General features: G+C 40.2%; 1 non-coding gene across 1 annotated transcript; it reads left to right on the top strand.

Annotated features, from left to right (window-relative positions):
* The first annotated feature begins 236 nt into the window (after positions 1-236).
* On the top strand, positions 237-307 carry TRNAG-GCC (transfer RNA glycine (anticodon GCC)). Its single transcript has one exon. It is a non-coding gene; the product is annotated as a tRNA-Gly (tRNA).
* Positions 308-15,211: the final 14,904 nt, after the last annotated feature.

Here is a 15,211-nt window from a genome sequence, read left to right as displayed (position 1 = left end):
TCATGCTACTCACCTTTTCTGGCTGAAAATGGAACATATTTCAGGTGTGCAAACATTAACTTTCAATTGAAAAGCTCTATTTTCTAATTTTATCCTATTTTCTGACCAGTAGACGTCTGATAAATAAATAAATAAAAAACTCTGACAGTTCTGCGCTTCATTCTCAGGCCGTGGGAAAGGGTATTTTCAAACTGGGCGTTGGGAAACAACAAACAAGCATTAATGGTTATAAGCAAGCATTGGTGGTTCAGTGGTAGAATTCTTGTTTGCCATGCAAGAGACCTGGGTTCAATCCCCAGCCAATGCAGGTACTCCAGGTGATTATTCTTACCAGGGGCAGGGGGTCAGACATGATGATCTACCGTGTTTCCTTCTGACTCGACAATCTATGAAAGGACATTTTGGAAAAGCAAAAATAAACAAATGCACTTTAGAAAAAAATACGCAGTAGTATCCTTACCAAAATTCTCTCTCGCTTTTTCATTGCACTCATCCTGACTCTTCTATGTATGGCTCCAGTGCTGATGTACTTGACAAAGCTTCTATCTATCAGAGGGTATGTGCAGACATTACACTTAGATAAATTTAACTAGTCAATCTAAATGCCAGTCTGTACATATATTCCGGGAGGTTAGATCAGGTAAAAGAATATCCAGCCTGATCTAATTTAGTTCACTTGAATTAAGTTAGATCAGGCACATGTTAACTTAATCTACTGAACATCTGTACATGTACAAAGAGCAGCCCCAGGGCCAGGAAAGCCCCATCCTAACTGGGCTATTTTTAGCCTCCTGACCAACAATCTCCCCCACACCATGGACCCACAAACCTGCCAGCCCAACCAATCTCCCAACACCCTACTCCCCCATGGACCCACCAAACCTCTCTGTGGACCTGCTACTCCACCAATCCTGCCCACTATTCCTCTCAACCTAGCTTACTTATATTGCATTCTCAGTATGGCTCCTGGCACTGGTAAACATCTGCACAAGTAAGAGCCAATCTACCATCATGAGGCTTAAAGTAAGCCATGTGATTGGGCCCCAGGAACATTTGCATGTACCTTGAGAGGTTTAAGGATCCATATACATTTGGCCTGTCACTCCTCCTCCTCTCACTATGCATTTCAAAGATTTCAAGATCAACTTCATGCAAGGTCTCCACAGTGATTAGCAGGAAGTTGATGATACCCCCCACCTAGCCTTAGGTTCTCTTGATTTACCTCAGATTTGTGTATAGGCACAAGCAGAACTATGTCAACAAAAACCACCTTAGCTTTTTAAGATAGACCATGTTTAAGCCCCTAAAGCCTTATTCCATAGGCACTGCTATATCTCATATATGTCAGCCAGAAGATGTGGGATTTTGTATACTCCTTGCTGTGCCAGCAAAACTTTGTACTGTACACCTAGCCCAAGATTATGGAGAACAATGACAACTTCAAAAACGTTGTTTTACTGACCCAGAAAAACACATCCTGCTTGAATGCTCACCAAACAGAATGGCTCTACCACGCTTATTGGGTCATTAGTTCCAAGGTATCATTGAACTAAAATGGAAAAAGGGTTTCATAGAGAATTTGCTCGTTATATCATTCTATAGGGATTTGAGCAGTCACTCCAGGTAAGTATTTCAAACTTGTTCTATACCCATTGTGATATCAACGTGAAAGTTACTGAGGTAATGAAAGCTACAGCTATAACAAGAGTAATCAAGAAAAAAATGTGACTCAAAGGATCAAATTTTAACAATTGTTCTGCTAAGACTTTTCAGTCATTCCCATTCCTGAGATCTGAAGATGCCTGGAACCTTTCAGGGTTTAGAGTTGTCATTATCAACATGAAAAGAAAGTTGATTCACTATTAAGAAAAGAATATCTATTATGTTCATATAGCAGAGATTGTGTGATTCTGTGAAGAGAAATATTATTCAGAGGAGAAACTGCAGCAAACATAAATCAAATTGCACTTTCTGGGAAAAAGCCATCACTTTTATACGAACGTTTCTACTTGTTTTGTAAATATTAAAAAACATGTTACCACTAAGTTTGATCAAAGCAATGTGTGATTAAACCAGTTGGAATTGATCCAATTAGAACAGGTCAAATAATAAAAAATGTGATTGCAAATAATTTATTCCATGGTTGGTAGGATAAAAAAAGTGCGCTCACATACATACACACAATATATTTTTGGATGTTTGCCAAGGCTAGTTGAATACTATAACTAGTTTTTTACCAATGGTTTATTTGAAAAAAATGTCAACATCTATCTGGTAATTTATTCAAAATAAATAATTCAGCCAGGTCAAAATACAATTCAGAAAACGTTTGAAAATGTCATCATGTACATTTCTAATATGCGGTGTTGTGCAAACAGCTAAATTTCAGTTACCATAAGAATTAGAATTCTATATGCCTAGAATTCATTCATGGACCCAGATTCTTCCAAGATAAGTTGTTGTAAATAGGTCCCAGACGTGGTTTGCTGAAGCGTTGGTACTTGGAGACCATAATCCATTTAAAGCACCATTGTCCTAAGCACTGAACAAAGAAAAACTAAATGATGATCCCTGTTCTGAAAAGCTTACATTCTGCTCAAGGAAGAAAGAATGTTTTTCAGCATCAGCTTGGCCTGAGGGTGCCACTGGAGAGAATAGCTTTAACTTGCATCCAAGAAAGCATATCAGCTATGATTGATTATTACCCCTGTCACTTATTGGACACATTTGCTGCTCTTCTTGATTGTGCATGTTCCTGCACTGTTTCATTTCCATTCCTGGCAGACCTTCTACTACTTGAAGTCCTTATGGTTTCTTTTATATAAATGCATTTTTATTTAAAATCTTAACAGCCATAGCCCCACATACCTTCAGTAACTGGCATACTCCTCAAATGTTTAGAAAAGGAGATTAAAATAACCTAACAAAACCTGAGTTTTAATGATGTCCACTTTTTACAAAAAAATACACCTTACAAAAGTTCTAAGTGCTTTTTCAGCTTTCTCTCTAGGAAATCTCACAATCCTCTCAATGTCATGGTATTGTGTGTGTGTGTGTGTGTGTGTGTGTGTGTGTGTGTGTGTGTGTGTGTGTGTGTGTGTGTACAAGGCCTTGTAAGTATTCCTCATGTGGCTCAATAGCCCAAGCAGAACAGGCACAACATTAGATATATTTTGTTCAGGAAAAGTGATCAGAGCAGTTTTCCTCTAGGGGCTCCCTCCCTTTCCCATCTCTTAAATTCTGTCTTAAACACATCAAAGTACTCCATTAGCCAGATCCTCAGCTGGTGTAAATCATGATAGCTGAATGAAAGTTAACTATACTAAGCTATTTATGCAATTTAGAAAATATTTTAAATCAGGGCTTTCCAGCCAATTTGGGTTGGCAGGCAAAATCCAGATCCTGGGGCTTCTTACAGCAGTGGGGTGAGCATCAAAAGTATTCACCCCTACATGCTGACCATGCTGCCAAAATATGTTACCAACCAGAAATTCAGCAACCAACATCCATGGGGTTAATGCCACCACCACTCATCAAGCTGGCACTGAAAGGCATCCCAAATGGGATGCAGCATAACAAACAACAATTTAACCCCATGTGCTTGCCTTGTTGACACAGTAGCTCTGATAGCCTCAGGAGTTTAACATTGCCACACACACCCTGCTGCAGAATCTACAGCCCCGTAGGCCATGATTTAACCACTTGTGGGACACCTGCAGGCCGTGAACTGCCATTTGGATAGCCCCATTTTAAATGAATGAACTATATGTAACTTTACAACATTCTGTAATTCTTTATTATTTCATTTCACTGGAGTCTTCTCAGTTATACCAAGACTTGTATATTTTCCTTATTTGCTTTCTTATGTCCTCTTTCTTCCACCTGTTCCCCTCTCTCCCAAATTTTAAAACTCCCATCCCAGATATTCTGGATTCTTATCCCATTATCTACACTACTTTTTATAACCCTCCAGCACATCTACACGTTGCCCTACATCACCATAGTGACATGCTATGTCACTGTACGGCATGCTATGGTGACATAGATCATGTGAGTCTACACACAATCGGCAGCAATTTCACCATAGTGGCACCCCCCCATTTTAGCACACCACTATGAAGAAGTAGTGGAGAAATCTAACCATGTGCTGTGCACATCACGCAGTACAGGCGGTTACTGCACCGTGCTTTAGTACTTCTAAAAGTACTAAAGGGGGGCTGCAGAAGAAGGTCTCTCAGGTCTCTCCCCCAGCAGGAGCCTGAGCCAGGCAGTAGTGCACTGCTAGAGGGCAGGGGGGCTGTAGGGGAAGAGCACTCCTTCCCTGCAGCTGCCCTTGGCAGACCATGCCTTGACAACCCAGGAAGGGGGCCCCAAAGGGAAGGGGTCTAAGGTTTCTCCCCACCCACAGCTGCTGCTAACAGTCATCAGCTGGTGAGGGAGGTGGCGCTGGGGAGAGGGGCCACTGGGGCAGCCTCCTCAGAGGCATGCTGGAGCATCTCTAGTGGCCAGTGTGTGCAGGCTCTGTGTCCCCCCCTCAACAAACAGCGAACGTCCATTTAATTCCCATGCTCTCTAACTTATAGTGCTTTAAGTAAAGTGTGATAGAGTACTTTTGCCAGGGGCTTTTTGAACGCCTGATCATAACCTAAGGTGCCACTTTGCCCTGCTATCTGACTGACTTCAGACTAACATGCCTAACTACTTCTTCCCCAAGAGCATCCAGAAAAAAGTAGACACATGTAGCTAAGCGTTTCCATCTTTAAGTATCCATTTCCTCATTCTCCAGACTCCAATTTACATTTCAAGAGTGTTGGTGTCTGGCATGGGACTAAGTAGATTTTTTAATTTAAATTCTGTGTATTCTGTTCCAGCCACTACTATTTCTAGTACAGATTCATGCATCAAATATTCACAACAGGAATATAAAATTGCCTAGGGATGACTATTTCTAGGACACATTCAAGCATTAAATTTGTTCATTAAAAGAAGAATATAAAATTGCCTGGGAACTTAATATTTAACTATTTTTAAAACCATCTTGTTGAGGTGATACATAATAATCATAAAATGCCTATCATAAAATAAACTCCATTAATTAAGTGGTTTCAAGTTCCTTAATAAGCTATATTTCAGATTTGGCAACATCAAAAATTTAAAAAAGGAAACTGTCATATAAATATATGCAGCTATAGATTTCTGGACCTCTGTAAATTATGTACATTTCTTTCACGTCTGTTGTAGAAATGGTATGATTCAAAGCCTTTTAAAGTCAATAGTGTCTCTTCATTAACTTTGGGCTTTGAGTTGATTCAGACTTCTCAAGTTCACATAGCTGAGATTCCCAAAAACCCCGTAAAAAAACCCCCAGTGAAAATTATTTGATCTTTTTCCTGTTGTTTTTTTTTTAACTGTGAGCAAAAGCTAGATCTCTATGTATTTGTCCATGTGTTACTACTACATTTACAAAGCAATTTCATTATATATGAATTTGAGAACTACAGAGAATGTTAGTAAAAACAGTCATAAAAAATGTGCAGTATCAAAGGCCTACAACACTAAAAGGTACATTGAGAAATCCACACAGAGTGCCTGTTACTGATTAAAGTTTTATGAGAAATTACATAAAACTGGAGTTAGGAGTAGGGGAAAAATGAAAGCAATATAATAAGCTTTTTACTGCTTTTGAAAAGTTAGAGAAAATGCTGACCAGCAGAAGGTCAAATAATAAAACTGTCAAAATTATTCGATTTCTTTTATATTTTCATGTTAAGTATCACTATATGAAGAACGGAGTTCAAATTAAAACTAATTGTTTTTAAAGGAGGACTGAAACTGAAATAAAGTAGTCAATCATTGTACCTCAAGATATAAAACTAAAAAAAAGTTTTATGAAATGTAATAGACTTACCAGTTGCTCTAAAAATATGATTATTTCCTACTAAACTCAATGATTCCTGAATAAGACTCCCAATATTTCTCTCTCAGGTAATATTTGCACTGAGCATATTCAAGTAGTAAAAAACAAATTTAAATTTACTGGATTACTTACAGGACAAGTCAGAGTTCCATGAGTAGGTGAAGATGAGAATTTACAAAGAATCTTATCTCACTTTGCAGAAAGAATATGGCCAGATGCCCTGCCAAAGTAACAGCCCATGCACTCTGAATAGTATATTGACTTTTGAAAACAGCAACATGCTGTTCCTAGTGCTGATAATTTATAGGCTAAGTACAGACAATCAAAAAGTCTGAGGCTGAATCAATTCAATCTTTACAGGTTAGTCTAAACAGCATAGATTGAACCAATAAGCAAGCGAACAAAATTTATTTTAATTCTGGAAATGCAGTCATGTGCCTGCAGTGGCCCAGGCCAAAAGGCAGGGGGAGTGGGGGGCGCTCTAGAGCATGCCTCCTTGCTTGGCTGGAGCAGACAACTTGGGCCAAAGCTAGCCAACTCACCCTGTGAGGGGGTGCTTCTGGAGAAGTGCAAAGCATTCTGGGATGCCGGGGGACTATGAATTAACTTGAATCTGGAGGGGATCTGAGACAGAAGTTTAATAAACTGATTTAACCTAAATCAGTTAAGTCTGATACTACATCCATCCAGGTTTATCTTAAACTGGTTTTGGCCATTTTGAGAGACATTTATGTGCGCTGAACACCTGTTCTGTTACAGATTTGAATAAGTTTCCAATCACTTGTACCAATTTATGTGTAATTTCTGTCCCTAGCTATATTGAATGCTGGCTATTGCAGAGGTCAAAGGGATAGCTACCAGGCAGAAGGAGCTGGTTGTGCAGGATGACAAAGATGTGACATCTCAGATATGATATCTTTTATTAGACCAACTCAAATAGTTGGAAAAATTCTTCTTTGTGAGCTTTCAGGTACAGATACCCTTTGTCAGGCTGAGGAAGCATCTGTAGTTGATCTGTGCTCTTCCTGAATGGAATGAATAGTAAAGAAGCCAAAGGCTGGTATTCATGCAAGAATGCCAGTCAGTGAAGATGTAAATTGAGGAGTCAGTGGGTGAGAGATAGGTTGCGGGTGGAGGGGAGGAGGGGAACAAGTGTAGCAGGCAAATAATGGAGAGGTACCTGGGGAGTCAGATGTTAGGCAGCATACATACCATGCATACATACCAGCCTCTGGCTTCATTACTATTCATTCCATCCAGGAAGAGCACAAACCAACTGCAGATGTTTCCTGAGCCTCATGAAGGGTATTTGTACCCAAAAGCTTATAAAGAAGAATTTTTCCAACTATTTGAGTTGGTCTAATAAAAGATATCAGATTTACCCAAAGAACTTTGTCTGCCTATGTCCTTAGACCAACACAACTACAACCTATACCCCTGAAACATCTCAGATATGGAACTTCTTCTCCTGCAGATCCTTTGGAATTCCAAGTCTAACTCTGTATATACATACCACCTAGCAGTTTGTCTTTCAACTGCAATACAAGTGTATAATAATAGCTGTGTCTTTATAAAGATAGCTCTATTTTTAAACATGTGAACGCAGTTAATTAGAGTTCAGTTTTCTGAGAATGTATTTTAAATTAGGTGGGGAACACCAGTAGGATAAGACTCAACCTAGAATGCCAATGTTAATGTAAAGTAAGAGTTGTTCTGAAGCTTAAAATTCTAGTCAACATTTCACTTTTCTGAAGACAGAGAGAGTTCCCAGTGCTTGCTGGCTTCGGCCAGTACCAGATGCCTTTGAAAGAAACAAAAGAAGGGAGTTCTTATTTTGCTGAGAGAAACTGAAGGAAATCATGAGAGAAACTATTTTCATAAGATTTCCAACCTGATTTTAGGATCAAAAGATTGAATGAAGAACCAATGTTCTGATGCATCTCTTAAGTACAATCATTTGAATGTTCAGTCTTTTCTAGCTGAAAATCCTGCAGTATGATAAAAAGTATTAGTGAGAAAATCTTAACAAATGATACAATAAGAAACTCTCAGAAAGAAACTGATACAGGTAGCTATTGCTAGAACAGGATGCTCATTATTTATAATTCACCAAATGTTGACATCATGCTTATTGATGTACAAGAAGTTTCCAGTTTTAGACCCAGATTTTGTACATAATGCTATGACCTATGTAAAATCTCTTTGTTGTCCATGGAACTTCATGAAGCCATGGTGGTTTGCAGGATTAGGACCTTAGTAAGTGAGCAACAAAAGAAATAAATGCGTTGCTATCACAAGATACAAAGAAAGATTGAGCATGGGGTAGTAGCATAGACACATGGCAATGGGAAGTATGGCTGCAGGACATGCAGAAAAATGTTTGCTGTGTTAAGCATTTATCTCTGTGATATAGCATCATATGCTGCTGAATTAAAAAATTTCTGTTAAAGTACCACAGGAGCTTCTAATAAAAAATAGAAATATAATGTAAAACCTCAATGATAATACATTGGAAATAGTTTTCTTCAAATCAGCACATGCCTGGGAAAGTGAAGATATCTTCTTTTATAGCAACATTATACCTGGAAATTCAGAATTGTCAAATTAATTCTATGTATTAAGAAGCTGCCATGCTTAAAAAGATTTAAACTTCAAAATAGCCTGTTCTTTCTTTGTCAGCCACAGCTCATCCAAGTCCTTGAGTGGTGTGTGTAGGCAACCCTGAAAAAAACAACACAGTCAGTCTTTAAAAATACTGTCTAATTAGTGTTGCATTTCATGAGGGTAGGGGAATTAGGTTCTTAAATATCTTTATTAGGATGGTAAATGAGCAAAACCATGTCTTAGCCTCCCCCATCACCGCTCCTCTACACATTTTCTATAGCTCATTAGCATATCATACAGCAATTCTTTCTAATCAAATCTAATTTACTTTCCAAATTATTATATATTATTATATATTAAAATACAAGTGGTCCAGAGTCTCAGCTGTGGTGTGGTTACATTGTTAGAACAAAGTAGCAATAAACTCAGAAGCCAGAACAGAACTGTTCTTATTGAAAGAAACTTTCTCATGTCTTCCAGTCACTTTGGTGGCTATTATGCCTTTCCTTTCTTTACTCCAGTGTACTTAGATACAGCCAAAGTACAGACAAGACATTCTGGTATGCTGATAATCTCTGGTTATTAGACTGACCTTAGGATCTTGATAGCTAAAGTAAAGGCATAATACTAAACTTGCTGTATTTTATACATTGGACTGACTTGATGCCTGGTTGCTTTTCAGATTTAGGTAAAAAATCTAAGTGAAACACAAGTCAGACAGTCTAGCTGCTTCTATCAACAGAATTATCCATCTTCTCTAAATTATCATATACAGTACTGTGAAGTCTAATTTAGGACAGGTGGGTCCAGCTGATGCTTATTCCTTGAGCCCAGAAACACTTTTCTTTTTTTCTGCTGTTTATTATGGCATCCCATATTGGTTTCTCTAAAACATGCAATAAAATTGTACATGGAACATGTTCTTTATTTCTAAACTGTAGCATTGCAGAGAAAGAAGCAAATCACATTTGGCTAGCATACAGTGCTTTCATCTGGGATTATCAAAACATTTTATAAAAATATAAATGGTTCTCTTGTAACCTTTTCTGAGGTGCTTATTTCTGTACTAAGTGCATGGGATCATGTTTACAGATAAGGACACTGAGTCAAAGGGAGGTCAAGTCACATAGGAAGTTGGTATCATGTGTAAGAATATAACTTGGTCTCTTGGCACATTTTCTCCACAGATATATTCCATTGGCTTCAGTACAAGGACGCAGAGGGAAGGAAATAATTTTGCTGCTTCTCAAACTTTCTATTGCTTTAGTATAAACACTACTGTGTAGTTAAGATGAGCCTTAGAATAAGATTGGTAATTTAGCTTTACTTATCCCTTTACTAAACATATAGATTGAAGAGCCAGACTCCAGACTTTCTCTGACCCATTGTGTGTTCTCTTTGAAGAGTGAAATGTGATTTTTCGCAGAGTAGAGAGAGAATCATTATTTTCTTTCCATCAGCAGACAAATCCCTGTTCCTTACTGCCAAGAATATCACTGTAATTTATTACAGTGTAAACACAAACCTATTATATATAAATTTAAATGAAATCTGAATGGAAGAAATTACTGTCAGATCCTTTCTGGCTCCCTCCTCCTTGATGTTAGCTTTTTTTTCAAAGGAAGAATTGAGAAAGTTGGTTTGATAGGTGGTGCAGGTGGTTGTATCTATGGGAAAGCATCCTGGGACATGTTACCCCCTGTACACTGGAGTTCCTGAGAAGAGGCCAGAGTGTGGTGTGGAACTAATCTAAATTAACTACTGTTTAAAATACTTGTCTGTGCTCAAGGCTCAGACCATTATAGAAGGACTAAAAGACGGAAACAAAAAGAGCCTTAGGTTCCTGACAGGGGATTTAGGTGACTTTTAAGTAGAAAATTCAAATCCTGAAAACCCCACCTAGCCGCTGTCTATCTCCGTAGATGCCTAAACTCAATGAACACCTTATCCTAGATACCCACTGTGGCAGTCACTTGGTCATGTCTCTTGACAGCAAAATAGTGTCTGCTTAAAAGAGTGCTTGCTGAGGCATCCTGTGACAGCTAAACCGGCTTTCTGAGGGTTAAACCTGGTTTTCTGCTGCTTATCTGTGTATTGTGGAATGCTTATAGTAGAAGAAAGAGTGTAAAAGAAAGCCATAGTGGTTAAGCATTTCCTGTATTTTGTTAATGCATTTTGCCATAGCTTAAAGCCAGCTTCATTAATGAGGGCGCAGCTAAAATTAATCATATAAGGAAAACGCAAAGGCTTGTACTGCTATTGGTTAGTCATATAAGGAATGTTTGTAGTATAGGAGTATAATTGGCTGCAAGCCAACAGCTAGCTCAAAAAAATCTATAAATTTGCTGGCACATCTGGAAATCAGCTGAAGGAAAGCAGTGTGGTAAAGGAAGCTATCATTGTGAAAGAGAAACCACAGACCTGAATTCGGCAGGGCGGTGGGTCCTGAGAAGCCCAAAGACTGAATATCAAGGTCCTTCCTAGTACCCCTTTGGACAGTGTACATTGGGGACGCCTGACTTAGCTGGATTTCGAGAGTCTTGTCGTATACAAGGCATTAAAGGGGACTGCCGATAAGTTGCTGACTCAGAGATTTACTGTCTGTCTTTGTTGTGTTGTTAAGCTTTGCATAATTATGTGTTTGTTAGATCAATAAACCTTTCTTACCTTTTTACCCCGACCACTCTCTCAATCCCGAACTAACCCACTGCAGGCAACTGGAACAAAAATTGGCTTCATGAACAGGATTGAGAGACTCTGGTCTAGAGAAGGTCAGAATGGAGGAAGTTGGGTGGGCTCCATTGGTGGTTTTGCTTAAGGAAGTAACGGGGATGGAGAATCCTGGGTAGGATAAGGATAAGTTGAGGTCTGCCTGGAGTGACTTGGGAACCGTACCTGATCAGTGGGCTAAGTTTGCCTCTGCCACCTGGGGTAAGCTGAAGAAGAGGTGTCTGTCATGGCTGCTGGCCACGTGTCTGCGTTTGGGGGCTGAAAAGCTTGTCCAGTTCTGGGAAGAGAACACCTGATTAAGTAAAAAACTAAAAGATGTAAAGGATTCCAACAGTGTGGAATGTGAAGCTGCAAGAGCAGCTCAGAGTCACTTGAAGGCATTAGAACAAAAGGAGGGGAAGGTTATAATTGCACGGGCAGCTGCTTCCCTTCAGAGGAAGGCACAATTAGCACAGGCTGTGGAGCCTCCTTTCAAGAAGGTACAACAGTGCTTGTATGATAAGAAATAGGAAGTAGAGCTCTGGGAAGATGTGGGGAAGGAGATTGATGATGAGATTTATGCTGAACTGCCCCCATATGTCCCTGCCCAGAGGGAAGAAGTCAGCCAGACATTTTCTGTAATACTAACTCGCTCAGGGCCTCAAGGGAAAAACCCCCAAACAGAACTATGTTCTTTTACCCATGCAGAAATACAAGATATACAGGAATAGCATAAGTCCAAGCCAGGGGAGCCAATAATAGATTGGCTAGTTCGAATGTATACTGAAGGGGCTTCAGCAATTTTTGTGAGTCATGCTGATGCGGCCCAACTAATTCTGTGCCCTGAGCTCCAGTTGAATCAATTCGCAGGAGCCAATGAAAATGTTACTTTGTTTTCTGCTGTGCTACAGGCAACCACCAACAGCTATGGAAATATGGAAGAAGAGCTTAACCCTGCCCTTCAGACATGGGCCAATTTAGAGGAGGCATCCACTGTTTGTATCAGTTAGCGCTGACTGACATCATTCATGCAGGAAATTGGACTTACACACTAGAGGAAGAAATTGTAACTGCACCGATGAGGAGGTTCTGTCGGCGAGCACCAACAGTGTCACCAGAGGAATTTTCTGCCCTAAAGGTGAAACTGTTAACACTTTCCCAGGCACATGCAAAACTACCACCACTTATCTCCTCTAATTGCCTGGCCTAGGAAGTCCGGCTGGCCCGACCCCCAAAAGGAGCCACCATGGAGGTGGTAGTGGACCAAAGACCGGCATCTAATATTAGCTCCTTCATTCGGATACCCATACAGACTCAATTAGATAGAAGCAAGAAGTCAATTGACATGCTATTAAACACAGGTGCCCAGATTTGCATTTTAGATTCCGCAAATTGGAAAGGAGAAAAAGGAACCCTTTATCAAGTAATTGAAGTTGGAGGCACTAGACAACCAATACATCTGGTTTGAGAAACCTATGCATTACCTAATGGCTCTAAGGTAATGGCGGCGGTAGTAATACTTAAAGGTAAGGTCAAACTTACTGGGGCTATATGTACTAGAGGATAGCAGTTTGCCCTTGAGTGAAAAAATTAGCAGTTTGGGTGTGCAGTGTCTCACCAAAAAACCAAAAGAAACGGCTATGATGGCTGCTGTCCCGCCTCTACCTGCCTTAACAGAAGACATCTGATGTTACGGGCCTGCATGGATGAGATCCGTTAATATCAAAAACATGTTGCGACAGTACATGTTTGTAGCTGTAGAAGTTATCACAGGAATAATGTTCACCCAAGCCTCAGCGAGAGCTACTGCCCAGAACATTTGTGCAGCACTGAAAACTTTGCTAGCCGTATATCTACCACCCATTGAATTACAAAGTGATAATGGCCCTCATTTCCACAATCATCTTGTATATGACTAGACTGCAAAACATAGCATGTTATGGACATATCACATCCCTTACCATCCGCAGTCTAATAGATTGGTAGAGTGAGCCAATGGCATCCTCAAATGCAATTTGCAGTTGGCTGCTGGCCTGGCTTTCAAAGACTGGGACTTGCACCTGGATTGAGCTATCAATTGGGCCAATAACTGACCTTGTCTGGGAGGTAGCCCTATGCAACAGACCTTTGGATTGGGTGGTCCCCAGGAGCCGGCAGTAGAGTGACCTAGGGGTGGTGACCCAGGAAAGCTCCAGGCAGGGGATCAAGTAGCAGTGAAACATCCTCAGGGAGATAAATGGGAGGGAACATTACTGACAAAAGGTTTGCGTAATAATTGGTGGGTATGAAAGTTAGATTCATCTAATGGGAGCCAAGCTCCTTATTGTCTTCTTCCTACAGATTAGATCTGTCCGCAAACACGGCTGTAGCCATTCCTAATTGAAACTGCTACTGAAGACGATTCCTGTCCTGTCTAAATCAGCTGGCACCATGAAGGGGTGGACTGTTATAATTGTGTTCTTCTTACTAATGCCTTATTGTGTTTCTTGAGTAGGGCGTGTCTACTATCCTTCCTATTACCCAGATACTAACAAACTTACTCCTGAAGATCTAAAGAGTGGCCTGACCCTGAAGAGCATTCCCCAGAAACGCACTCAGATGACTTTCAAGTAGTCCAGCCACAGTATCCATGTTACAAGAAACCTGCCACCCTGGAGCAGGTGAAATCCTGGCCTCTGAGCAGGAGGAACAGAATAATTGATTGGCAAGGTGGTAACTGTCAGTGCTCCTGTGGCACCAGTTATTATCTTGGGTTCATTCCCTACTTGAAAGCTGGAATGGCTAACTGTAGGAGGGGAGGTAATTGTTGTAATTCTATGGATTTGTTGTTACATACTTCCTGAGGGAAACCCCATTGAGTTCAACGCTCCAAGACTTTGCATCCACTAGAGCATTCTGCATCTGTTCAGTCTCTCAAGCCACTGCGTTTGTGGGAAAATCTACCCCCCTCCCATTCCTGTGGCTGACAACACTCTCCAGTGATGGTGTAAAACCCACCAAGTGGGAGAGTGTGCTACAGGTTGGAACAAAGTTATTACATAGTTTGTAAATCATACCTACACAGAGGCGTGGTGGAATGGTACCCACTTTAATACAACTAAAAGGAAGCTGTATCTGCAAGTTTCTACCAATTATCTCTTCCCAGTCCCTAATGACATTTATGTATCTTCAGCATTTCAGCTGTAAATGTCCCAGGATGCTTCAGCAAGCAAGGGGTGAAATGTGGCAGTGACTTGGTTGTGTCTCTTGACAGCAAAATAGCATCTGCTTAAAAGAGTGCTTGCTGAGGCATCCTGCGACAGCTAAACTGGCTTTCTGAGGGTTAAACCTGGTTTTCTGCTGCTTATCTGTGTATTGAAGAATGCTTATAGTAGAAGAAATAGTGTAAAAGTCATTGTGGTTAAGCATTTCCTGTATTTTGTTAATGCATTTTGCCATAGCTTAAAGCCAGCTTCATTAGCGATGGCGCAGCTAAAATTAATCATATAAGGAAAACACAAATGCTTGTACTGCTATTAGTTAGTCGTATAAGGAAAGTTTGTAGTATAGGACTATAATTGGCTGCAAGCCAACAGCTAGCTCAAAAAAATCTATAAATTTGCTGGCACATCTGGAAATCAGCTGAAGGAAAGCAGTGTGGTAAAGGAAGCTATCATTGTGAAAGAGAAACCACAGACCTGAATTCAGCTGGGCGGTGGGTCCTGAAAAGCCGCAAGACTGAATATCAAAGTGCTTCTCAGTACTCCTTTGGGCAGCGTAGATTGGGGATGCCTGACTTAGCTGGATTTCAAGAGGCTTGTCATATACAAGGCATAAAAGGGAACTGCCAACTCGGAGATTTACTGTCTGTCTTCGTTGTGTTGTTAAGCTTTGTGTAATTATGTGTTTGTTAGATCAATAAACCTTTCTTACCTTTTTACCCCGACCACTCTCTCAATCCCGAACTAACCCACTGCAGGCAGCTGGGACACCCACAGTTCA

The sequence above is a fragment of the Alligator mississippiensis genome, chromosome 3 (assembly GCF_030867095.1).
Source record: "Alligator mississippiensis isolate rAllMis1 chromosome 3, rAllMis1, whole genome shotgun sequence".
Taxonomy (NCBI): domain Eukaryota; kingdom Metazoa; phylum Chordata; order Crocodylia; family Alligatoridae; genus Alligator; species Alligator mississippiensis.
The sequence above is the reverse complement of the archived record's forward strand: the minus strand, read 5'-3'. Positions and strand labels throughout refer to the sequence as shown.